This window comes from Orcinus orca, chromosome 4 (assembly GCF_937001465.1).
Source record: "Orcinus orca chromosome 4, mOrcOrc1.1, whole genome shotgun sequence".
Lineage (NCBI taxonomy): Eukaryota > Metazoa > Chordata > Mammalia > Artiodactyla > Delphinidae > Orcinus > Orcinus orca.
The window spans coordinates 142,839,841-142,867,396 of NC_064562.1; positions in this window are offsets into that span (position 1 = coordinate 142,839,841).

Here is a 27,556-nt window from a genome sequence, read left to right on the forward strand (position 1 = left end):
TCTGTTGATGTGATGGATTATATTAATTGATTTTTCAATTTTGAACCAGCCACGCATGCCCAAGATAAATCCTACTTGATTATGATGTATAACTTTTTGTATACATTGTTGGATTTGTATATTTTTGGGTTTTTTTAAGATTTTATTTTTTTGATGTGGACCATTTTTAAAGTCTTTGCTGAATTTGTTATAGTATTGCTTCTGTTTTATTTTTTATGCTTCGATTTTTTGGCAGCGAGGCACGTGGGGTCTTAGCTCCCCTACCAGGAATCGAACACACACTCCCTGCATTGGAAGGCAAAGTCTTCACCACTGGACCACCAGGGAAGTCCCACATTGTTGGATTTGATTTGTTATTTTTTTAAGGATCTCACTTAATTTTTAATCTCTATTTAAAAAAAAATATTACAGGGCTAGATTATTAGGTGATTGATGGATTTTAGCCCCTGAGTTTAAAATTGAGCAGGCCCTAGGTCTTCTCTGGTTACCTTCAAATAATGAAAACTCCTATGATTAGTTTAAGTTATAAAACAGTCCCACTCCAGTACTCTTAAGTGTTTGTTACTGTGTAGTAATCACAACTATGAACATGAGTTAAAGGTGAGTCTTCTCTAATCCCTTGGCCTTCACAAAAAATAAAAGCAACAAATTATGAGAAACGATTAAGAATTTTTAAAAGATTGATATAAATATCAAGACACAGATTTAAAAATGACTACGAGCTCAACTCAGTTTAATTATAAGTAATTACACCACAGAAAATCACAGTAAAATTGCTGAACATCAAAAACAAAGTGAAATATTAGCAGTATTCAGAAGGGCAGATAAAAGGCACAGTATTTTTTTTTTTTGCGGTACGCGGGCCTCTCACTGTTGTGGCCTCTCCCATTGCGGAGCACAGGTTTCGGAGGCGCAGGCTCAGCGGCCATGGCTCACGGGCCCAGCCGCTCCGAGGCATGTGGGATCTTCCCGGACTGGGGCATGAACCCGTGTCCCCTGCATCGGCAGGCGGACTGTCAACCACTGCGCCACCAGGGAAGCCCGAGGCACACTATTTTGAAAGCAGTGATAAAGTGAGCAGACTTATCAAAGAAATAATAGAAACCAAAAGACAATGTATTACTATCTTCTGTGTTTAAAAAATTAACTGCAAACCTAGAGTTCTATATCTAATTAAAAGTATTATTTTAAGAATAAAAGCAAAATACAGATGTCTTTTACAATAAAAACTAAGAAAATTTGTACCAGCAAGTCCTCTTAAAGCAAGTGTTAAAATGTATTCCTCAGGCAAGTGCGCTGTGATCCCAGGTAAAAGCTTTAAGACAAAGGAAGTAATTAAAATAGTAAAAATTTTAATTACATAGTAAGTAAAAATGGATATTGACAGGAAGAGTGCCCCAACATTCTTAGTGCATTTTTAAGATATTTAAACTAGTTAAACTTATAGATGCACTTTGGCAAGTAGGACACACTGATGTATCTATCATCTTGGGATTTAACAGCAGTAGTGATTAAGTGAGAGATACAGTGCTTGCTGATGTTGAAAAACATCAACTTATATTTGACTTGTGTAATAACAATTCTGACATGATTTTTGATGTTTGACCATTGACAGGATTTAGGCTTTATACTTCCCTTACTCGCCAGCACACATCTAGTTACTTTAGATAAGGAAACCCACATGCCCTTCATTTTTTCTTTTTTTCTTTTCTTTTTGGCGGTACGCGGGCCTCTCACTGTTGTGGCCTCTCCCATTGCGGAGTACAGGCTCCGGATGCACAGGCTCAGCGGCCATGGCTCACGGGCCTAGCCGCTCTGCGGCCTGTGGGTTCTTCCCGGACCAGTGCACGAACCCGTGTCCCCTGCATCGGCAGGCGGACTCTCAACCACTGCACCACCAGGGAAGCCCCCCACATGCCCTTCTTGATCCCTCTTCACTGGAAGGAAGTTTGAGCTCCACAGCCCTCCAGCCTGCACATGTGAATCCTTGTCTCGTCCCATCCCTAGCTCTGTTCTTGTTTAATTGGTGTGAAATATGATCGCCTCACTTCATTCTCTTTTCAAACATTAATATAAGTTTTTTAGTCTTTTAAAAATGAAATTTGTGTCATTTTAAAGAAACGAGAGTGGCTAAATCTGTTTAGTTGAACACCAACGTGTATATGGGTGTGTTCGTATGTGTACGTTTGCTCCGTGTTATTACACCAAATAAAGGAGAACAAAAGATGTTCAAGAATTATAAACTGCTGAAATCAAACAGCTGAATAAGTTTCCAGTTCTGCAATATAGTAACTAATATAGTACAAATACCATTATGATCTTTTACTTTTTAGTTTAGATGTGTGGTGCTATAAGAAATGTCAAAGCCAGTAAAGCAAATATCAACCATAGAAATTGACTTTTTGGCGCCTGCCTCTGCGCGCGCGTGTGTGTTCAGATGAATATTTCAAGTACTTTGGAAAAGTTCAAGTAATTGAGGGACATCATTTGTTACTAAAAAGATACATGATTAAATATAATTATGAACACTTGAAAATCTCTTTGTTCTTAAAATATTCTACCTAGAGAGCAGTTGGGTGCCTGTCTCAGTTCCAACAATAGCTATACAGTACTGGTAACTGCTTTATGTGCACCCAAAGCGGGGAACTGTCAGAACCATCACCCTTTGAAATGTTTTACTCCTCTTCATCCTATTATTCTGTTTAATCTTTTGTTTTAACTATTTTTATTCTTATGAGAGTAATAAATGCACATAGTTTAAAAAGTCAACTAGTAGCCTCGCTTGTTCTGTCTGACTCCCGACAGACAAAAGTTTTCACCATGTTTAAAGTTTTGTTTATTTCCATTTTTAAAAATTATATATTTGGCTTCTATTTTTTGAAGTACCAACTTCAGACTTTGTCTCATTTTGTGAAAGGTAAAGAATTCTCACTCGTAATTATTATTCTTGCTCCCTTCTTCCACCCTTCTAAATTTGTTATGATTTTTGATTGAATCAACATCCCTGCCTTATGATAACCTATGTAAATATTGTAAGCATTTACCATGATTGCATTTCCTTTCTCCTTTTCCTGTAGATAATAATAAATTTCTAAAAAACATGTAGTTTTGGATGTATCTATTAATAATTAATTTCCTAAACTTAAGACTACTGCAGAGCTGTCACACTGAGAATTTTCTTCACTCCATACTAAATTTCTTTTTGTCATCCTACTATGGTAAATGCACTATTTGCTAGATCCCATGTCTTTTTCTTTTTTCCTTTTTTTTTTTTTTTTGTAATTTAGTGCATCACACTTGGGAAACCTATTCTAGCTGCTTCTTGAGATGAGGTATATGATCAGTAAATTTTTCAAATCACTTTGAAAATTTCTTTCTTCTGTGCTCTCATCATAGTTTGTCAAGTTTCAGAATTTTTAGGTTGAAATTGTTTTTCTCAGAATTTTGATGGCTTTGTTTTGTTGTTTTCAAATTTTCAGTGTTAGAGAATTCTGATGTCATTTATATACAAATTGCTTTCTCTGTGACTTGTTGTTTTATCCTTTTTTAACAACTTTAGAATTTTTCTTAACCCTGGTATTCTAAAACTTCATTAAAACATGCACTTTGTAGAACTGTTTAATCATTTTTTTTCTAGGTTTTAGTGAGTGATTTCATTCAATTTCTGAAAATATTTTTGAATTATTGGTAATTTCCTGTCCATTTATTCTTTTGTCTTAATTCTTACTAAGTATGTATTAAACTTCATAGATTAATCCTCCTAAGATTTCCTTTCTATTATCCATCTCTTTTCATTTTGGTTCTATTTTCTTGGAGGTTTTCTCAACTTTAGCTTATGTTTCTATAATTTTTTAATATAATATGTATTTTATATCTGCAAACTCTTCCCTGAGTTTGCATTTTTAATTGCATCCTTTTCTATTTCTGAGAATGCAACATCTTCTCTGCTGTGATAATGAACAGGTTAACTTCTTATCAGCATCCTCTATTTCAGACAGTCTGCTAAATCATTCACCATCCACTTGAAAAAGATCAATAGACTATTTTTAAGAGCAGTTTTAGGTTCACAGCAGAACAGAATGGATAGTACAGAGAGTTTCCATATACTCCCTCCACGCCCCCCCCCAGTTTTCCATTATTAACAGCTTATATTAGTATGGTTATACATTTGTTGTAATCGATGAGTCAACGTTGACACATCATTAACAAAAAGTCCATAGTTTACATTAGAGTTCATTCTTGGCATTGTACATTCTCTGAGTTTTGAAAGATGTGTAATAATTAGTATCCACTTTGATTGTATCATCTAGAATAGTTCCACTTCCCTAAAAGTCTCCTGTGTTCCACCTATTTATCCCTCCTTCCCCCTGAAAACCCTGCTGTCCACCAATTTTTTTTATAGTCTCTGTAGTTTTGCTCTCTCCACAATATCGCATAGTTGGAATCATTAACTATGTAGCCTTTTAACATTGGCTTCTTTCATTTAAAAACATGACTATACGTTTTCTCCTTTTGTGAGTGTGTGGTTTGACAACTCCTTTATTTTTAGAGCTGAATAATATTCCATTGTATGAATGTATCATAGTTTATCCATTCACTTATTGAAGGGCATCTTGGCTGCTTCTAAGTTTTGGCAATTCTGAATAAAGCTGCTATAAAACATTCATGTGCAGTTGTTTGTGTGGACATAAATTTTCAACTCATTTTAGTAAATACCAAAGAGCATGATTGCTGGAGTTTTTGGTAAGAGTATGTTTGGTTTTCGAAGAAACTGTAGAACTGACTTCCAAAGTTCTTGTACCATTTTCCATTCCCACCAGCAATGAGCGAGAGTTCCTGTTGCTCCATAGCCTCACCAGCATTTGACATTATAGTGTTTAGGATTTTAGCCATTCTATGGTGGCATCTCATTGTTTTTTAAAATTTTAATTCCCTAATAACAACCGATATTAAATATATTTTTATATGCTTGGCTGCCAGCTGTATATCTTCTTTGGTAAGGTGTCTGTTTAGATCTTTTGCCCACTTTTCAGTTGGGTTACTTGTTTTCTTATCATTGAGTTTTACGAGTTCTTTGTAGATTTTGGATAACAGTTCTGTAATAGATATGTCTTTTGCAAATATTTTCTCTCAGTTTGTCTTGTTTTCTTATTCTCTTGACGGTGTCTTTTGTAGAGTAGCTCAATCCAAAATATATTGACTTTTCATCACCCCAAAATATGTTGACTTCTCCATTTTCTCTGATCCTGTGAGATATCTATCTCTATTTGTATATATATAGAGAGAGGTAGCATTCACCACATGCTATATATAATGTTGTATATATGTGTATATATACATGATTTTATTTGTTGTCTTATTTAATCTTTAGTCCTGATAACCCAGTTTAAAATTCTTCACCTTCCTCTTATTTATCACAGTATCATATTTCTTGCCCTGTTTTCTTTATAATATTTACCACTGTTCAGCTGCTTTTTCTTATTGTTATATCAACCCTCACAAAGCAAGGATTTTGTTGCTCTTATAAGATATGTAAGATATAAGATATGTAAGATAAGATATGTATAAGCATATCTGCCACATTTGATCACTGAACTTTTTGGATTAGTGAATATAGAGACAGTTTTTCAAATTCACATACTATTATGTCATTTTATGAGAGTTGTCCTTTTGTTTTTGTCCTCTGAAATTGTGATGTACCATTTTTTTATAATCTAATCTAAATATATCTTACTAATTATTAAATTGAAATTGAGTACCACCTTTATCACTGGTGATATACTAAAAATTAAAAGCATTAAATTTTTATTAAAAGAAAAACATTATCTGCATTTATTTACCAAATATAGTATGAAAGGGAGTAGGATAATGGTAAGGGTGATTTATAATGTAATCAGGCATATTACCTCTCATTAAGAAGCACACTAAGTGCAGAGAAATAGTAATGCATTGCATATAAATACTTGGAATATAAGGTGAAAATTTTGTATCATAATCTCATGATACATAAAGTGGAACGGCATTCAGAAGTAAAAGTCTTTACTTCCACACGTTTGTGCTTGATAAATTCCACTAGAATGCGTGCTTGCTAAATAAAGAGAGTGCACTTTACTGTTCTCACTGTTTTAAATTTGAATACAAGTGAACACTATAAATCAGCGGTCCCCAACCTTTTTGGCGCCAGGGACTGGTTTTGTGGAAGACAGTTTCTCCACGGACGGACAGCGGGAGAAATGGTTCAGGCGGTACTGTGAGCGATGGGGAGCAGCAGATGAAGCTTTGCTCGCTGGCCCGCCGCTCACCTCCTGCTGTGCGTACTGGTTCCTAACAGGCTATGGACATCCTGCTCTAAATGTTTACAGAGATTGACAGAATTAAAGTAACTTTGGTTCTCTTTCTTTGTATTTATAATTGTTGTGCTATTACTTATTTTGAACCTAGTCTCTGTGTTCAAGAATATTAGCATCATTGTGCAAAAAGCATGACCATACTGAATGGGCACAAGCATGTTCTAGAAAATGAACACAGTTGAGTCCAGAGTTCCTTGGCTGACTACATAACTGGAAGTTATTCAAATTAACCTCCATATAGAAAATGATCTTCCTTACAGGATAAGTAAAAAGTGTCATTTTGAAGCTTACATTTATATTACTAAAATTCAACCGTAATTTTAGCAACTGTTTAGAACTTAGATCAACAAAAGATTTGTTTTACAGTTTTCATCATGGAGGATTCTTTTATTTCAGACATCATTTAGAATTGCTTGAGTATAATAAATAACAGATTTTATTAAGTTTTATTATTGTTTAATAATTCCCTGCAAATAATAGACCCACCATTCCTCCCCACGCCCCATCCCTCATTGCCTACATCCAGAGTAGACTGCTCCCATCACCTGCACTTAGTATGCCATTGAACTTAGTGTAGGTGAGGAGAACAAACCAAATCACAAAAATCTGCTGAAAATATTAAAATCTGGTAGGGAGAATGGTCATATTAAGGCCTAAAGCATGTTTTCAATATGCATAGGGAGGTGATAGAAGCTTTTGAGCAGGACAGTACATAGTGGTCGCTTTAAAAGACATATCTAATAGGAATGTGTGGATAGAGAGATGGATAGAGAGATACTAGAGAAAAGAAAACACTTGACATGGAGAATAAGAAAACAATTAAAGTATGAGAAATTAGTAGAAATGAGGACAAACTAAGATATTAATACTAGGAATGGACATGAATGAAAGATATTGATACTAGGAATGAATAGGACATGAATGAAAGATATTGATACTAGGAATGAATAGAAGGTCACTAATGTAAGGTGGAAGAAGAGAGATATGTATTGTATATAAATAAATAATGACTTTTTAGAAAAAATTATTTATTTTTGGCTGTGTTGGGTCTTCATTTCTGTGTGAGGGCTTTCTCTAGTTGCGGCGAGCGGGGGCCACTCTTCATCGTGGTGCGTGGGCCTCTCACTGTCGTGGCCTCTTCTGTTGCGGAGCACAAGCTCCAGACACACAGGCTCAGTAGTTGTGGCTCACGGGCCTAGTTGCTCCGCGGCATGTGGGATATTCCTAGAGCAGGGCTCGAACCCGTGTCCCCTGCATTGGCAGGCAGATTCTCAACCACTGCACCACCAGGGAAGCCCAATAATGACATTTTATATAACATTACTTCCCTTTTTATAGAGTTATTTGATTGGTTGATGAGGCAAATATGTTAAACTCTGTGCGGCTAGTCTTCAACAGGCCATCTGGCATTTCTTATGATAGCTTTCTGGATAAGATTGAAACCTGAAGCAGGCACACTTTTCTTTTGAACCAATTTTCAATATAAAGAGTAATTACTTGTTCAAATAAAATGATAAAACCTTTCCAGAACAGTGATACCAGGAAAATATTAGTATAATCAGACTTCTACCCTAGACTTTTAACAATAAAAGTGTTCCAAGAAAAATAGACTTCCATAATATGAAACTTGCAAAAACCTAATACTTTTTTGTGTAAACCCAAGTATTTATTGTTTGTGGAAGAAAATGTCAAGATACCTGGAGAATCTATGGGGTTGTCAATAAACTATCTAATAAGCTTACTTAATCAAAATATATGGTATAACAAAAATCAAATTTAGATGACCTGTAAGAAGAGGGGCATTTATTCTAAAGCCCAGGATGAACTAAGGCTTGACAAAATGGTCAGAAAAGGTGAGCATTTGACTTTTGTCCCCTAACCTCACTCTGCTTAGCGTATAATCTTTTGGCCTACGTGTCTGTTCAGTAGTGATCTAATCTCCATGGCTAGGGGAAATTATTCCCTGCCAATGCACAAACACATCAATTCATGCTTTTGACAGATTTCAGTAACTCCAGGGAAGAGTAGTGTTGCATGTTATTGACATTATCATTATTCATTCAGAAATGGCTCAGCCAAAGGTGTCATTATCTAAGACTACACAAATAGGCCAGTGACCTGTGATCTCTTCCAAATCAAATTGCATGTACCTCAGTCTTCATAACACCAGGCCCTTCTGTTTCTATCTCTATCCTGGCTACAATAGCTGGCAGATTTCAGCTATTTACCTTGTTCATGTTATTTCCCACTCAACACTCATGTATGTGGATTAAAGATTTTGGAAATTTTTACTCGTTTGTCTTTTAGTGTATTCATTTATTTGTAGTATTTATGTGACCATAAGTTTTACTGTACACATATTTCATGCAAGATACCCTGAGAAAACCATAATTCAAAAAGAGGCAGGTACCACAATGTTCATTGCAGCTCTATTTACAAGAGCCAGGACATGGAAGTAACCTAAGTGTCCATCAACAGATGAATGGATAAAGAAGATGTGGCACATATATACAATGGAATATTACTCAGCCATAAAAGGAAACGAAATTGAGTTATTTGTAGTGAGGTGGATGGACCTAGAGTCTGTCATACAGAGTGAAGTAAGTCAGAAAGAGAAAAACAAATACCATGTGCTAACACATATATATGGAATCTAAAAAAAAAAAAAAAAAAAGGTTCTGAAAAACCTAGGAGCAGGACAGGAATAAAGATGCAGACGTAGAGAATGGACTCAAGGACACAGGGAGGGGGAAGGGGAAGCTGAGACGAAGTGAGAGAGTAGCATTGACATATACACACTACCAAATGTAAAGTAGCTAGTGGGAAACAGCCAGATAGCACAGGGAGATCAGCTCAGTGCTTTGTGATCACCTAGAGGGGTGGGATAGGGAGGGTGGGAGGGAGGGAGACGCAAGAGTGAGGAGATATGGGGATATATGTATACATATAGCTGATTCACTTTGTTATAAGGCAGAAACTAACACACCGTTGTAAAGCAATTATACTCCAATAAAGACGTTAAAAAAAAAAAAGTAAAACACCGAAACTAATGGAATTAAATTCGGCAAGAGTGAGATTAAAAGTTTGCTTTATGCCTTAAAAAAAAAAAAAAAAGATCTTGGTTCAGTGCTTTGGAATTTCAAATGAAAAATAATAGAGCTCACCCACTGTTAAAGAGATTTAAGTATATGTGAAGTGGAAGACATATATGGATAGATAAGAATATAATTCCAGGTGGTCAGTGATAAACCCGTAAGAAAGGTACAGACAGGCTGATATGGGTGTTCAACTGTAAAAGAGACCGTTCTTGAAATAGTATACAATATTTGAGAATGAAAAGATTATTTTACATTTTGAGTATAGCCTATAAGGGAGATTCAAAACAAATTGATAATTGCCCCTTTTGATCACCTTTAAACTTTTGGCACAAAATACCTACATTTTGAGGATGGGTATTTTAAGCTTACTCAGAAGTAGAGAATACTTTACAGTGAGTAGAGTATAAAAATTTTGATTTAATTAATGGAATCTTGATTATTATACCTTTTAGGAGTTTATACACTGGAAAAGGACCTTAACATCATTTATTTCGGAGCCATATTGATTCATGGGTTTAAATCACTTGTATATGCATTGGTAATGCATTTAAAAATATTCAAAATTAACAGTTAACTACTACTAGTAAACCCAGTGAGTACTACTACTCAATTTCATGTGATTTGTCTTTTTAATTTTTAAGTATTATTTTCTTCAAATTTCTTCCTGTACTGATGTCTATTTTCTAACAAACGTTTATTTCTCTCCCACCTCTCCAGCATTTCCTCTTGTTATGTTGTTCTGGAGTTTCTGTGTCTTTATATTTCAAATATACAGAAAGTCCCAAGTTTCCCAGCCTCAGCACCTTCTTCTTGGACACTTGCAAATCTCCCTGGACACTTGCATCGATTTTTGTATTTTTGATCACTATTGATGCTGATGACTCCTAAATCTTAATTCCAACGTAGACTTCGCTGTTAAATCTATATATTCAAATGTCTATTCAAAGGGACCACAGGGGGCTTCCTTGGTGGTGCAGTGGTTGAGAGTCCGCCTGCTGATGCAGGGGACACGGGTTCGTGCTCCGGTCCAGGAGGATCCCACATGCTGTGGAGCGGCTGGGCCCGTGAGCCATGGCCGCTGGGCCTGCGCGTCCGGAGCCTGTGCTCCACAACGGGAGAGGCCACACACAGTGAGAGGCCCGCCTACCGCAAAAAAAAAAAAAAAAAAAAATGGACCACAGGAATCTCAAACTCAATATGTCTAAAAGGAAACCCATGTTGTAAAAAAAAAATTTTAACTGAAGTATAGTGATTTACAATGCTGTGTTAATTTCTGGTGTACAGGAAATTGATTCAGATATTATATATATGTACACATATATATTCTTTTTCATATTCTTTTCCATTATGGTTTATTACAGGATATTGAATATAGTTCCCTGTGCTATACAGTAGGTCCTTGTTGTTTATGTATTTTATATATAGTAGTTTTCCTTTTGTGTTTTCTTTTTTTTGCGGTATGCAGGCCTCTCACTGTTGTGGCCTCTCCTGTTGTGGAGCACAGGCTCCGGACGCACAGGCTTAGCGGCCATGGATCACGGGCCCAGCCGCTCCACGGCATGTGGGATCTTCCTGGACTGGGTCATGAACCCACGTCCCCTGCATCCGCAGGCAGACTCTCAACCACTGTGCCACCAGGGAAGCCCTATATATAGTAGTTTTTATCTGTTAATCTCAAACTTCTAAATTATCCCTCCCCCAACCCCCTTTCCCCTTCCGTAACCATAAGTTTGTTTTCTATGTCTGTCAGTCTGTTTCCTTTTTGTAAATAAGTTCATTTGTATCATTTTAGATTCCACATATAAGTGATATCATATATTTGTCTTTCTCTTTCTGACTTACTTCACTTGGTATGGTAATCTCTAGGTCCATCCATGTCTTTGCAAATGGCACTATTTCATTCCTTTTTATGGCTGAGTAATATTCCATTGTATACATGTGCCACATCTTCTTTATCCATTCATCCGTCGATGGACATTTAGGTTGCTTCCATGTCTTGGCCATTGTAAATAGAGCTGCTCTGAACATTGGGGTTCATGTATCTTTTCAAATTAGAGTTTTCTCCAAATATATGCCCAGGAGTTGGATTGCTGGATCATAGGACATATGGAGAGGGTGTGGAGAAAAGGGAACTCTCCTACACTGGTGGTGGGAATGTAAATTGGTGCAGCCACTATGGAATACAGTATGGAGTTTCCTTTAATAGAGTTGCCATAAGAAACGCACTTTTTATACTCTACAAATTCTCCTCCTCTCACATAATTTTAAATCTCTATTAATGGCTTCACAATATTGTCAATGACCTAAACTAGGAATCAGAATTTAATCAAAAATCATAATCTCCTGATTTTCTATATTCGTTTGCTCACCAACATTTTTGATATTACCTGCCACATATGCTGTAAATCAGTTTTATCTTCCCTATATCTGATGCACTATCTCTGGATAGTAACAAGTTCTGTGCTTCTGTTACAATCTGTGAACAGTCTCAGTCTTTCTTTCATAGTGGTAACCAAATAATCTCTCTAGAATATAAACCTTATGTCACACCCATACCCATGCCCAGTCTAAAACCTTCAGAATAAAGACTATTTTTTTTTTTGCCTGGCACACAGAGTCCTCTGGGATCTAGGTCCAGGCATAACTTTTGCCGCCTCATTCCTTATACCTTATGTCACGTTTGTACTGAATTACAAGGAGTTACCTTGATGCACAGTGTTATGATGCACTGTGTTATTTTACTGGGCTTTTCCTTTTGTCTGACACAGTCCCTTTTCTCTTTATTTTTCCAGCAAGCACCTAATCATCATAGGACGCCTGTTCCCTGGAGCCATCTTACTTATCCTTCCAGTCAGATTTCACTGCTTTTATTGCTTCCTTTATGACTGTCTGCATATTATTCATTATAGCTATACTATGAGCAGAGGTTTCCCCAACATATGCTTTCCAGAACTTAGCCCCATGTCTGGTGTACAGTAAGATCTCATTTACAGTTTCTTAAACATATGAATGATTAATTCTAATGGGTCATTTTTCTTAATAAAATAAGTTAATAAAACAGTCTTTGAGATCCAGTCAGGACCAGTTTCTCTGGAGAGAAAGCAAAAGCAAATGGCTAAGTTGATGGAAGTGTTTAACTAAATAAAATCAGGATTCTCTTTAGAAAAAGGAAAGGTGGTAAAGAGAATGGTGAAAAGACAATCATCAGTAGTATCTGCACAATGGCATCATTTTGGTGATGATTTCTAAGTGATATTGAATATTTATGACATTGAAATTATAGGAAAAGTGAGACACCACTTTTATTATATGTATACATATACAAGTGCATATGCAATACACATCTACTGGGTGTTCCTATATTTTATAATGCATTATATAATATAAAATATCCTTTTTGTTCAAATGTGTGTCAGCTGTTTCCCACTGCTAGAGAAAATAGACTTCTTAATAAAGAGAATGTGGGGAGGAAGGAGACGGTAATATTCTGGTCGTGATTTAGTGGCTGAGCCAGCTGATGCTCAGCTATTCAGCAAGAGAACAACTCTTGAAGAGGGTTGTGAATTAAGCTGGCTGAAACTCAACAATTCTAGAAAAAAAAAACACAACACAGATTTAGCCAAGAGGAAGTAAAGGACTGAGCACTGTTAAAGACTTAATGAAACAGATGGCTCATTGTTTTTCAGTGGAACATTACAATCAAGTCTTTTTTAACCCATTTTAAAGACTCATGTATTGATGTTTCAAAAAGTAGACTCTAGTCTTAGACAATCTATCAAGCAATAACATTTTGTCCTGAACAGTTGAGGATGAACTTAAACACTGCTTGGAAGAATGAATGTGTAAGAGACCCTGTATTTATTTTATTGAATCGGAGATACTTCACTTTCTATCCTGGATACATTCCTTGATAAAAGACTGTAAGAACAGAGTGGGAAAATATAATATTAATTAGTGGTCACCAATTTCCATGTTGGTAAAATGGAAATAGCCACAAATAATTGAGAATAAACAATGTAAGCCGATGGCACAGCCTTTTGTAACTCATTTGTCATATAAAAACTAGCAAGAGTAGTTGGGCCAGACCAACTTCCAGTTTAAGTTCCATTCCAGGGAGATATATCCCTCAGTTTGGATAAGAAAATTAGGATGACATTTACTTGCTGCAATTAGAAATATATTGACAGCTCACTGTCACTCCAGAATATTTAGATATGTTTCTAACCTTGTTTTTCATCTACCTTAAAATTTTAATTATTTTTATAACACTTAAATCACCTATTGTTGAATTATTGATATTCAATATACTACTTATGTATTCATTCAGCCTTTTTTTTCTGAAATGGCTGGTAGAGTCAAGCACTAACCCCTTTGTTTGCCATGAATATTGAGCGCAAATTTTTCTCTGTTAATACAATAACACAAAATAGTTGATAATTTGTCTCCTTTAATTAAAAGGAACAGTGTCTTGTTTGTTTTTTTTTCATTTTTTTAAACATCTTTATTGGAGTATAATTGCTTTACCATGGTGTGTTAGTTTCTGCTGTATAACAAAGTGAATCCGTTACACATATACAGGAACAGTGTCTTTAGGAGGTGGGGTTCTGACTTGGTGCTGATGATGGGATTGCTCCCCTAGTCACTGCTCTATAGCTCTCTTTTCTGTATCCAGCATTTTCTTCAAAAGGTCATCTGTACTCATTGTCTGCACTTTCACAAGTGCCGATCTTTATTCTGAACCATCTTGATCTGGCTTCAGCCACTGTTTTGAATTTGTCTTACTTAGTTCTACAATGTATTTAATTGCCAGAAACAAATGTTTCTTTTCAGACCTCATCCTGCTTGAAATCTCTGCTGCATTTCTATTAGTCCCTGGCTTTTTGTGTCTTTTCAAGTGGGAAATACTGTAGCCCCATGTAAGGTTCAGCTCCGCATGTTCCCTGAGCCCGCCAGTAACCTCCAGCACAGGGTGTTTGTGATCAGCTTCAGCTCTCCAGTCTTTGAGGTCCAGCCTTGCTGCTGTGCGTCTGTTTTTGTTTTTGTTTTTTTTTTTTGCGGTACACGGGCCTCTCACTGCTGTGGCCTCTCCCGTTGCGGAGCACAGGCTCCGGACGCGCAGGCTCAGTGGCCATGGCTCACGGGCCCAGCCGCTCCGCGGTACGTGGGATCTTTCCGGACCGGGGCACGAACCCGTGTCCCCTGCATCGGCAGGCGGACTCTCAACCACTGCGCCACCAGGGAAGCCCTAAAATAACATTCTTGGCAAATTAAGTCTAGTGAGGTTATACTTCCCTAGTTAATGTGGGTAAGGAAAATGAAGAAGATACTATCTGTGCCATCGGTATTTCCTAGTTCCAAAAAGGATATAAGTTATGTCTGAAATAATTATAATGACAGTTATTCAACCGTGTGGAGTTATCATCAGTGTTTCTCTTTCTGTTGTATCCTGCATACACTGAGTTAGCAAATCATTTTGGATCCACATAAAAAATAAAATCTAGAATAAAACTGTTACTCAGGACCTCTACCATCACAGCTATGTAGAAACCACGATCATCTTTCACAAAGTGTTGTGTATTTGACTCTTAACTAGTCTGGCTTTTTTCATCTCTCTCTCTCTCTCTCTCTCTCTCTCTCTCTCTCTCTCTCTCTCTCTCTCACACACACACACACACACACACACACACACACACACACACACACACACACACACACACACACACACACACACACTTCCCTATAGCAACTTAAGTCATCCTCTGCTCAAAATCCAATGATCTCCATTCTTTCTCAGAGTAAAAGCAAGAATCTTTACAGTGATGTGAAGACCTTACATGAACCTTACCTCCACTCTCTTCTCAAACTTAACTCCTAACAAACTCATATTTAAAATAATATAACCTGCCTCCAGTATTTTCTAAGTGCTTTACCCACTTATATTTTTTCCTTTGTACTTGTTACCACCTGGTTATCTATCTATATCTATCTATCATCTCTCCATAAAGAATGGAAATTCCATGAGGGCAGGGCCTTTTTTTTTTTCCTATTTCTTTCACTACTGTATTTCTAGTGTGTAGCATAATGTCTAACATATAAATAGGGCTCAGTAAATATCTGTTAAGTAAATGAATGGATGAATAATAATTTATAATAAATTATAAATAATTTCCAAAACTGGGTAGGGGAAATTAAGTAAAGGGAATTAATATTTTATGAATTCGTACTCAGCTACACATATTTTTTTTTATAAAACATTGCACAACATTTCAAGTCTATATTGATAGCAGTCTTGACTGTGTGGCAGTATCAAATAGAAGGCAATTTCTATTTTCCCATTGAAAAGCCCCATTAAACAGTTATTTTGCCCATTTGAATGCATCAATTTCAGGAGTCTGATAATATTGAAAACCATATATTTAATTTGTTTACAATATAATTGAAATAGCATAATGCATTAATTGAAAGTATTACATTTCTATTCTCATAATACATGAAATCCTTTTTTTCAACTACTCATACACATCATAGACACTAATGTCATTACCTAACACAGACCCCGTCTCCTTTTCTCTCTCATTGAAACTGTCCAAGATGGATCATGTGCCATGTAAGATATTGTAACCCAAAATCACAAGTTCCATCGTTCTAAAATTAGGAGAATAATTTTCCTTTTACAGCTTTCTTTCACAGAGATATACTTGTGATCTCCATAGTGTAACAACTTATGGTATGGTTTTCAAATAATCTTTAGAAATTTTTTTCTTCTCTCTCCCTCTGTCTCTCTAATGACAATAATGAACATTTCCAATTGTGAGAGCATCATACCCAGAAATTATAACTACATCTGTGTTATAACCCAGACAATACTAAATCTGTGTTTGTTGTGGTTATTATTGTTGTTTGGCTCTTGTTTTACTAATTATCTCAAGTCACCTCTATGAGTATTCTGATCTAGGGATGACTCTTTTACCTAATGTGTATCTTGTATATCTCTCTTTAAAGACATATATAGGGACTTCCCTGGCGGTCCAGTGGTTAAGACTTCGCCTTCCAATGCAGCGGGTGCGGGTTCGATCCCTGGTCAGGGAGCTAAGATCCCACATGCCTTGCGGCCAAAAAGCAAAACAGAAAACAGAAGCAATTTTGTAAGAAATTCAATAAAGACTTTAAACATGGTCCACATCAAAAAAAAAAAAAACTAAAGAAAAAAACACCAAAAAAAAAAAAATAAACCATATATAAAAGGACTCCCTTTAAAACAGTAGCCCATAAGAGCTCACAGTGAGGTGCTCCCTACTTTCTAAGGGTTAAATTTCAAGGAGAAAAACTCACATAATATTTGCACATATATAATAATTTATCTTACTTGGTAACTATACCATCTCTGAGTTGGGTATTGTGAACTCCAGGAATAGAAAAGAAGAAAGGGTAGATTTCTGCTGTGGGAATTCAGAAGTGTCTTGAGGAAAGTGGTAGGAAGATTAGATATAGATATGATTTAAATAAAGTAAATGATGGGTTGGTTCATTCCAGGCAGAGGGGGCAGGGTAGGTAAAAGCATGGCTTTAGAGAGAAGCGTAGCTGAAGGGTGGAAGAAATGAGAGCCATCTTTACCTCACACTGGTAATTCTGGTTTGTCCAGAACGCTGATACTAAAAAGCCTTGAACAGGAACATGAGTTTTTGATGCAGGACTTAGCTGTCTTGGTAAGAAGATTGGTCTTTAATCCATAGTGAGGAGACATTACACATTTCTACAAATCTCTAGGATGATTGTGGTTCTATCATACGCCTGCTGTTTGCCCATGGATTACACCATTTAATCATTATTGTAATCCTCAGAGACACGTATTATTTTCATTTTACAGATGAGAAAAAGCCAATATTATAGCAATAAAATAATGCTCCCAAGTGACACTGAAATAGACCTAAAATTCATTCTCTCTTATGTTTCAATTGTTTTCTGTGTGCCTTAACAAGATAACGGTTTGTAGAATGGCTTGGAGAGGGATGAGACTAAAAGAGAAGCAGGGAGACTAGCTGGGAAGGCATTGAAACAGCGTATGTTAGAGGCAGTGAGAGTTTTAATGCAAACTAAGGAGTGAGCATAAGGGAATTTTATATCTGTAATTACTAGAGGTGAACTATTTATCTGCTGTTAAATCTGATTTTGAAGAGTATTGGAAAATATCGGTGATGAGATATTTGATGATTTAGTCTGATGAGAAATGTACAAGATTATTAACCCTAATATTAACCTCATTTAATATTGTTAAATAGACCTGCTATTTATCATAAAGCACAATGATAGATAGAATTTTATATTAAAGAGTAGTAAAAATGTGTGCATCGCTGGATTTCCTTTCTGTTGTTCACACACTGGAAACATAGTACCAATTTTCATATAAATAATATTCTAAAATGTGTTTTCTATCACCAGCAATGTAATAACATCAATAAGCAATTTATTTCAAAAGGTCCTTTCATCCAGAGAACTCAAAATTATCATAAACATTAATTACATTTAGAAGTTTCTAAGGGTTAGATTCATTTGGGTAAACTTCTCTGATAGAATCACCTACAGATAATAGTGTTAAATAAGAATATACCTGATAATCAAAGCATTTGAAGCACAGAATTAACATAAGTCTTGATAAAAGAGGATACTAATAGAAAATTTTACTTTACGGTGTCACTATTTTATTGTTCACACAATCTTCATAAACCATTCTCTAAATCACAATGAAGTTCTCAAAGAAGCACATAACAAGGATCAGAGGCGGATTTTCTCTGTAGATAATGAATTGTGAGCTTTGGTCCCCTCACTTGTACATCCATTTCCATGGCCCTGGTAGATGTCCTAAAAATGTATTGTTCACAAGGTCACAAGCAAATTGTAGCCAAGTTCATAGGTGTATGTGGAGGATGAAACTCCCTTGATGTTACTTCCTGGGTAAATGAGTAGATATGTGTGGCCCTAGGTTGAAAAAGTTTACACTGCTCACTGTGTCATTAGCAATCATACATGCAAGGCAAAAATATCAAACAATAGTTTGCTCATGAGATCAATTTCAAGGAGCATCATATAGGAAAATAAAACATGGAAAGAATGAAGTTGCCAATATAGTTGGAAAGTGTTTTCCTTCTCCAAAAATAGCTTTAAGCTTTCTATGTTCTATTATTGAATCGTTATTAAATTTTGAAGTAAAAGCAATATCAGAGAGAATATTTTGGGTCTTTTTCCAGCTTAACTACATATCTGCTAGTTATCAATTTCCAGCCTAATACAAATTTTACAAGAACAAGAGGAACAGGAAAAACTAAAGAATCTAGGCCTATGCTTCTTTGTAGGGGAAAAATCAACACTAGTAGATAATTCATAATCTACGGACATTATATCTGTGAAATGGAGAAAAGAGAGAGTACTAGACTTTGCTGCCCTCCCCACATGCTTTGCAAATTGTACAAGAGAACTCTCTCTTTCTAGTCAAAGGTGATTGGACCAGGGATGGACACCTGATTCTGGCAGAGGTTTAGGAACTTGCATAAAATGTCTCAAATGAATTGAAAATTTGAAGGGAGAGGCATAGAAATTGCAGATAACACATGATGAGCAAAGAAGAACTGGAACAGTACTGCTCGATAGAACTTTCTGGAGTGATAGAAATGTGGCTATTGCACAGTTGAAATGTGACTAAAAAGACAGATTAACTCAATTTTTATTTTATTAAATTTAGTTAAGTTGAATTTAAATAGTGCTATGTGGCTAGTGGCTACCTTAGTAGACAGCAAAGTTTTGGAAGGTCATGGTGAATAGTCAAGGTATTAGCTCTGTTGGCCTAGGTGTACATTGAGTAAAGGGGGTCAACTGAAGGAGAATGCTGCTGATATGTAAAAAAAAAAAAAAAAAAAAAAAATAGAGAAGAGAAAATTCATATGATCCTGGAGAGGCAGAGAACATAGTCTTGGTTTTCTGAGTTTTAGTTCCAGTTTGCATGGGACCCAGCTCTTCTTTGTTCAGTCATCGAATTTGGTAAGAGATCTGTTCTCTCCCAGTAAAGCTCATTTATACTTTGAATTAATTTAAGTGAATTACTTTCAAACCAACTTGACTTGGTGAGATAATCACACATCAAATGGTAACATATCTCCAGAATCCCAGGGAAACTACAGAAAACAATCCCAGCCCAGCAATTCCTACATGGATCTTTGGAGTTACCTGCTTTACTCCCAATACGATGTAGTAGATGGAGCTTGAGTTCACAAGTTGTGTAGATCTGGGCTGACATTTTAGCTCAGTTACCAAGTTGTATGAAGTTGGGAAAATGGTTCATTGTTCTGAATCACTTTTTCATCTCTAAAATGAGGTGAAGAATACTCAATACCAACTTCACAGAGATGTGTGGCTTTTAGATAAAACCATATACATACAGAATCTGTGGTAATGACTGTCACACAGAAACTAGTTTGCTTTCACCCTCTCACCTGCTGCCCATGCTAAACTGGTAAACCTGATGTGTTAAGGTGAGATCAATGGTCACAGTACTTTTCACACATACTGTCATCTTTGTGAGAGGAAAAGAGAGGGAAATGGGGTAATTTTTAATATTCACATTGTAGAGAATAACTTAAAATTTGGAAGCTGTGTATAAAAATCTCCACATAGACAGTGTTTTGTTGCCTAATTAATAGTGAAAAAAGGTAGTATCACTGAAACACTGAAACAAGATGTCATAATTAAGTTTAAATTATCTGAAAGGTTCCACAGCAATCTCAAAAATATGTTACAGGTGTATTGTTATCTCCTTACCTAAATATTGGTGAAACTAAATAAATTCATGAAAGAGAAATATCCATATAAAGGAACATATCTTCCTTGGGCAAGATACGATCTTCCCGAAAATGAAATGAATCACATTTTAAATTATAATGTGTTACTTACATTCCAATCTTAAGCACATTTGAAACAACAACAGAAATTCCAATTCCTACAGAAATGTTCTTTAGTCTATCATTTGCATACAATTGCAGTGTATATGGGATATGTATAGAAAATAGATGTTTGACTGTCAAGATGGGAAATGGAAATTCTAACTATATCCCTGCTTATTTTCAATACATTGGTCATATTAGAATTAGATGAATGAAATGCAGTTTACATCTCTTAAGAGTTTTAGATAAGTAACCTACACTATCACAATCGCTTATTTTAACAACCGTATCCTAGTGTGGCTGGGTCTGAATCTATTTTACTCAAGGCATTGCTACCTCGTCTTGATATGGAACATTGGGTTAGGTGTTTTAATGTTTGTTTAATTTAATAGAAACAATTTCTGTACTGATTTGTTAAATGCGTTTTAAAATTTTTTTCGTATGTCTAGAAGCTAAACAAATCATAATTAAAAAGGCAAAGTGGCCATTATTTTTAATTGAAATAAAAACATCACAGCTTATATAGCATGCAGACTTGTATCTAGGTCTATAATAACAGAATTAAATGAAAAGCATGTATCTAACAGTCGCCTGCACATCTCCCAGGCACCTCAAAATCTGTGTGATTGGGCTTCCCTAGTGGCGCAGTGGTTGAGAGTCCGCCTGCCGATGCAGCGGACATGGGTTCGTACCCCGGTCCGGGAGGATCCCACATGCCACAGGGCAGCTGGACCCGTGAGCCATGGCCGCTGGGCCTGCGCGTCCAGAGCCTGTGCTCCGCGGCGGGAGAGGCCACAGCAGTGAGAGGCCCGCATACCGAAAAAAAAAAAAAATCTGTGTGATTAAATAAGAATTGTTTTCTCCTCTAAACTGAGCCCTCCTCACTCTAGTATTCTTTAGCTAGATAATGAGATGCCAGCACTTGTCCCATAGGAATTAAGAAGAAATCATCTTCAAATTCTCTCTTTTACCTACAACTTCTCTACCTCTAGTCCGTGATCAGCTTAAGTCTGTCCTCTTTTTAATGTCTGTCAACTTGCTTCCTCTTCTGCATCACTCTGGTCTCCTGCTGGATCAGGCTTTCACCATACCCCACTTTAATACTAAAATAATCACTTCAATCAGTTCTCCACACTGCAATTAGAATGATTTTTATAGAATATAAATTCAGTGCTATTACTGTTCTGTCTACCACCAAAGCTAGTACTGTAGCTACATACGATGGCTTCCCTCTTCCTAATGGAACAAATATTCCCTTCCGTATATGGTCTAAACTCCTTTTCCATCGGGCTCTGGATCTCTTGCCATCTCAGAACATTTCCTTCCACCTTTTATAAAATTTAAAAAAATTCCCTTGATTCCATGTTCTCCTCTGAATACTTCTCTAGTTTTTATTGTCCTCTCTACTACAGAACATACTTTGGAAACTTGCATCTGACTTCATTGTCTCCACTTCTTCACTCTTCACTCAAGTTCTTTCTCTGTAACCAACCTATTGAAATTGATTTTGTCGAGATCAAAAATAACTCTTGCGTTGCCAAAGTCCAATGACACTTCTCCGATTTTCTCTTATTTGACATCTCAGCAGCAGCATTCTTGCCTTACTTTGCTTTCTTAGATTTCATATCATCAACCAGTCCTGATATTTTGCACAACTACTTAGTCTCTTTTGCAAGTTTCTTCCCGTAAAACTTTAAATTCAGGCATATCTTAGCATTGTTCCTGCACCCACTTCTCTCTATATATTCATTTCCTAGGAACTCTCATCTAGTACCATATCTATAAATATCATGGGGCCAGATTTACATCTGTAGTACTGGCATTCCCATGAACATGAGACATACAGCCACCACATCATCTCCAAAATAGATAAGGATTATTTTAAACCTAGCATATTCAAAATAGAGTTTGGGTTGCGTCTTCTATTTCTATGGTTTTCCCTATTACAGTTGATGATATCACTGATCACACAGTTACTCATGTAAAAAATCTGGGTGTTTTTCTTGATTGCTCTTTCTCCATCCAGTTTATCAACATGGCTCCCTGAATTGTTCAGTTTCCTTCATTTCCACTTCATGACCCTGAAATAGGCAAGGTAAACAGTGAAAAAAATTATGTTTCATTAAAATTACAAATGTATGTTAATAAAACTAACCAACAAGAGAGAGAAAAGACAAGTCACAGTGTGAGAAAATTTGGCCACATGTATAACTGACAGAACATTCATCTATCAGATGTCAAGAATTCCTGTCAATGGACATATGACCCGTGGACATACATAATAATATCTTTATTGCTTTGTAGCCTAATTATAATAATACACTAATATCATAAGTAGTAACTCTTACTGTTCACTTACTAGTACAGTTTGCATTACTTCAATATCATTTAAGCATCACAAAGTTTCAATTGAAGTAGATATCACTATTGTCTCATTTTTATAGATGGAAAAACTGAGTTTTATAGAATATAAGTAAATTAACCAAAATCACACAGCTTGGAGCTTGGATTTGCATTTGAAGAGGTCTAACTGTAGAACCCAAGGAGATGTTAGGCCATGATACTTTTTTGACTGCTTTTAACTACTCTGGTTCTGTATGCTTCACAGAAATGCATTATCACATTTCCTTTTCCTATTATTTTTGTTGCTTTGAACTTCCATATTTTGGCAGATATATTGAGCAACACTCCCACTGACAAAATTACCAGATCAATTTAGAAACTGGTAACTGGGTTTGATTGTTTTTTTTAACATCTTTATTGGAGTATAATTGCTTTGCAGTGGTGTGTTAGTTTCTGCTTTATAACAAAGTGAATCAGCTATACATATACATGTATCCCCATATCTCCTCCCTCTTGCGTCTCCCTCCCACCCTCTCTATCCCACCCCTCTAGGTGGCCACAAAGCACCGAGCCGATCAGCTGGGTTTGATTTTTAACTAATGTCATCCTTTTGTTTTCTTCTGGACCAGGTTTGGTGATGTGACTGTTTTACACAAATGAGTCAAATTTCCCATTTTTGTTGGGATGGCCTCCATATTGGAATCTAGTGGGCTTTTGGTTCAGATTTTCAATATATGTTCTAGACGTGTAACATACCTGTGAGGACAAACTCAGGAAAATATCATGTTAAACTTTACATATATTGGGAACAAAATTCCAAGGGATGATAATGATTCCAGTTGACCTTCAATATGAAGGAAATTGGACTAACGGGACAGACAGCTCTCCCATATCGGGAAAAGATAATACTAACAAGGGACAAAACAGAGAGTCTCCAAATATATAAATCAGATGAAATGAGTGTGGCGAGAGTGCCACCCATTTTGCTTCCACGGGATGCACATGCTTACAGAGCCATATAGAACATCTCTCTGCTGCCCATGTCTCTATCTCAGTCAATGGCACCATTCAGCTGCCAAGGGCAAAAACCTGGGCGCCTCTGTAGATTTACTCACATACTCAGAGAGCAGCAAGTGCTCTACTCTCTAATTCCTTAACGTCTCTCTTGAATGTTCTCTTTCATCATCCTGTTTTTTCCCTTAATTCTGGCCTTGATTTTTATTATTGTTTTTTGCTGAACCCTCACAATACTCCTCATTGGTCTCCCTGATCACAGAATTTCTCTTTTTCAATTTCACTTTCTCGACTCAAGCCTCAGTGATCTATCTAAAATGCTTATCTGGGCAGGTAGAGTCATTGGTAATAAAGATCAATAGGGGGAGCGGCAGAATAAGTTTGACTAAAAGAATGTTTCCTAGAACGTGGGGAGGGAATGTGACCAGATTTCAGAAATGTCAGAAATAAGCTCAGTTACTGAGAATGACTAAAAAGGTCAGAATTTAAGAACTAATGATTGAGGAGAGAGTTTAGAATTGCTCTTATATTGTTTCTTTAAAGAAAAGTTTTCGATGATACTACTGGATCAAAAAAAGGAAAAAAAATCCTGACATTGAGACATCATAATAAGTTACATAATAGTTCCAGAATCAATAACCATAAGAACTATTTTGCTAAAGTTATATATAACTGATCAGCAATCTCTCTCTCCTTTAAATCTACTGCTCTTTGATTTTTGATATTGATGACACTGCAAATATTTTTTAATACAGCTGTACCTACTGCTTTTAAATATTTTACCTTTAACTCAGTCACCTCACAAATGTAATTTCTTATGAAAAGGTGTGGTTGTACAAGGCATGACCTAATAAACAACATACCTTTAAGAAAATGACTTAAAATGTTTTTCTTGGGCATTATTAGTTTAATCTACTCTGGTGAATTTTTTATAAAAACATGTAGAGTTTTTTTAAATTAATAAAGTTACAATTGATATAATTTTTAAAACACAACAGTCTCACTTTGAAGTTTCCTGACATTTTAAACTTTGAATAGACATTTTTACTCTTTAACATAAGGTCATCAGTGCCTTGGCAGCATCTTCTCAGCGTGCTTACATGTTAAATGGAACCCATAGGCCACTTTAAAGCATCTCTTAGTACCTGAAGAGTAGTTGGCATAGTACCCTGTTTAGAAATTTCCAGCGGAATGATTTGGTTGCCCAGTATGTTGCTACAGAATGGCTTTCAGGTTTGGTTGAATTTTTTGCAGGCTGCCAGCTTCATTCTCCCTGTAGGCCCCAGGGCTTTCATCTCTGAAACTTTACTTTTGTGGTCGAAGTACGTTTTCCTTTGAGATAGATGTGACTTCCAATGAGTGCAGTAATGCTTTCTTTTGTACCACGACCCAGTTCAGAGTATAAATATCAGTCCTACCTCAGAAGGAACTTGAAACATAGACTTGTGTTTTAGGGCATCACATAAGTATGATGCATTTAACGTAAAGCGCTTCAGGCTTTTATGTGATCAGTGTTCAGACCTTTCGTAATTCTGCCGTGTAGCCCTCAGTGCATGCCAGTTAGAGCAGGGACAGATTTTGCTGGTCCCATCTCTGATCTCTGTTCTTTCTCATTGGCTGTGTCCTCCGAAAACCCAGTACGATTTAATTTTTTTCAGTTTAAGTCCTTTTAATTTTTTTAACTTTGGAGAAATGGTTAATAAGTCTAACCCCCCGCTCCCCTTCTCTAGTACTTAACATTTCTCTGCATGCTGGCGTGGTTTCCAGTTTCTATTACCTGTGACTCTTTGGCTCTCTATGGCTTCTATAGTCCTCTGCAGTCACACAGAAGCACGCAGCAGGACCAATGTGTTGGGTGAAGGACATTCCCCCCAGGAGAGCTTTCAACCAATAGCTGGTGGGAGTTAGTAGATAAATATCTTCAAGTAATACAAATGCCTTCTCTGTTTGGTATAGTTTTTCATCTCAGCTTTGCTCTGTGTGTCTCTAAACTCTGCTTCTGTCTACTCAACAGATGTCCCAGCTTTATAGGACTTCTCTTTCTCCCCAGTAAATATATCCTGTATAAATATGCAGAGGATCCTGCATAGTCCTAGCATTGACTTGATCCTGGATTCTACATGACTATTAGATTCTAGTGCCCTTCACATTCTAACTGGCTAACTGGATCTGTGAGGGTGTCCTAATTACAGATTTTCAAGATAATTCAATGTAATCAACTTAGCCTATGAATTAATTCATTGGGGTGCAGATCCACTCAGGGCCAGTCATCTAGGGACCTGGGAGTTGGGGTCCAGTTTAATCATGGCAAATGGATCCTCTTTCTTTCAGGGAGATTGAGGAAGTGATATTCTTAGAAGCTGTTTGGATCTAGAAGCAATAATTGTAATAATAATTATAATATCTAATATACCCATAAAGAAATAGTCTTCCATGAGGTAAAGTATTTTAGGGAACTCTTAGGCTTTCTCCAGCCAGTGTCTGGATGCTACTTAAAAGGTTGAATCATCAGGTTTAAGCATCTATGTATATATGGTATGAATTTTGGTCCAAGATGTACAAGAAGTAACACATTTCTTTATTATTCTCTAAGCCCCCTCTTCAGCAAACAGACACATGGCCCGCTGAAATCATAAAAAAGTTTAACCTCTTTTATTTCTACTAACCCCCTAACGATCCTAGATTCACGTTAACATCCCACCAGGGAGATATTTATTATTCTTACTCTATGGTCTTTCCTTAGTTCAAGGCTTTCTGCTGTTTCCATGCTGTCCCTGGGGCATAGAAATCTTTTTCCAAGCCTGAGAATCCCACTGGCTAAAATCTCATCTCCTTAGAAATGCAGAAACCCATTTCTTTTTAGAATTTGCCTCCTATATAGAGTATATCTGAGGTTAAAACATGCATCCAGGTTTTAGAACTCTAGAACAAACAGAGCTGTTTACCTCCCCCAGTTCAAGGCTCTTCCTCACACTCATGCAGGAAATTCTTCCATACCTTCTCTGTGCCTTCCTGCAAACTACGTCGTAGGTAATAGGCTTAGGCTTTTATAAAAACCAAACCAGGTAGTCTTGGAGTCTTTCCATCTGCTTAACAGAGAGAGTTGTGTGAGATAATCACTTCGGGCACAAAATTCAAGAGGACATTGAAAATCTCAATAATCAAGATTAATAGATTGGTGTCTAGTTCATCCTTCGATCTTTCCAGTGTACATGGTAGAGGCTCTTGAACATAAAAGAAATGTATAAGAGCTTGGTTCAAGATGGTGGAGGAGAAGGACGTGCTCTCACTCCCTCTTGTGAGAACACCGGAATCACAACTAACTGCTGAACAATCATCGACAGGAAGACACTGGAACTCACCAGAAAAGATACCCCACATCCAAAGACAAAGGAGAAGCCACAATGAGATGGTAGGAGGGGCGCAATCACAATAAAATCAAATCCCATAACTGCTGGGTGGGTGACTCACAAACTGGAGAACACTTATACCACAGAAGTCCACCCACTGGAGTGAAGGTTCTGAGCCCCACATAAGGGTCCCAACCTGGGGGTCTGGCAACGGGAGGAGGAATTCCTAGAGAATCAGACTTTGAAGGCTAGCGAGATTTGATTGCAGGACTTTGACAGGACCAGGGGAAACAGAGGCTCCACTCTTGGAGGGCACACAAAAAGTAGTGTGTGCACTGGGACCCAGGGGAAGGAGAAGTGACCCATAGGAGACTGAACCAGACCTACCTGCTAGTGTTGGAGGGTGTCCTACAGAGGCGGGGGTGGCTGTGGCTCACCATGAGGACAAGGACACTGGCAGCAGAAGTTCT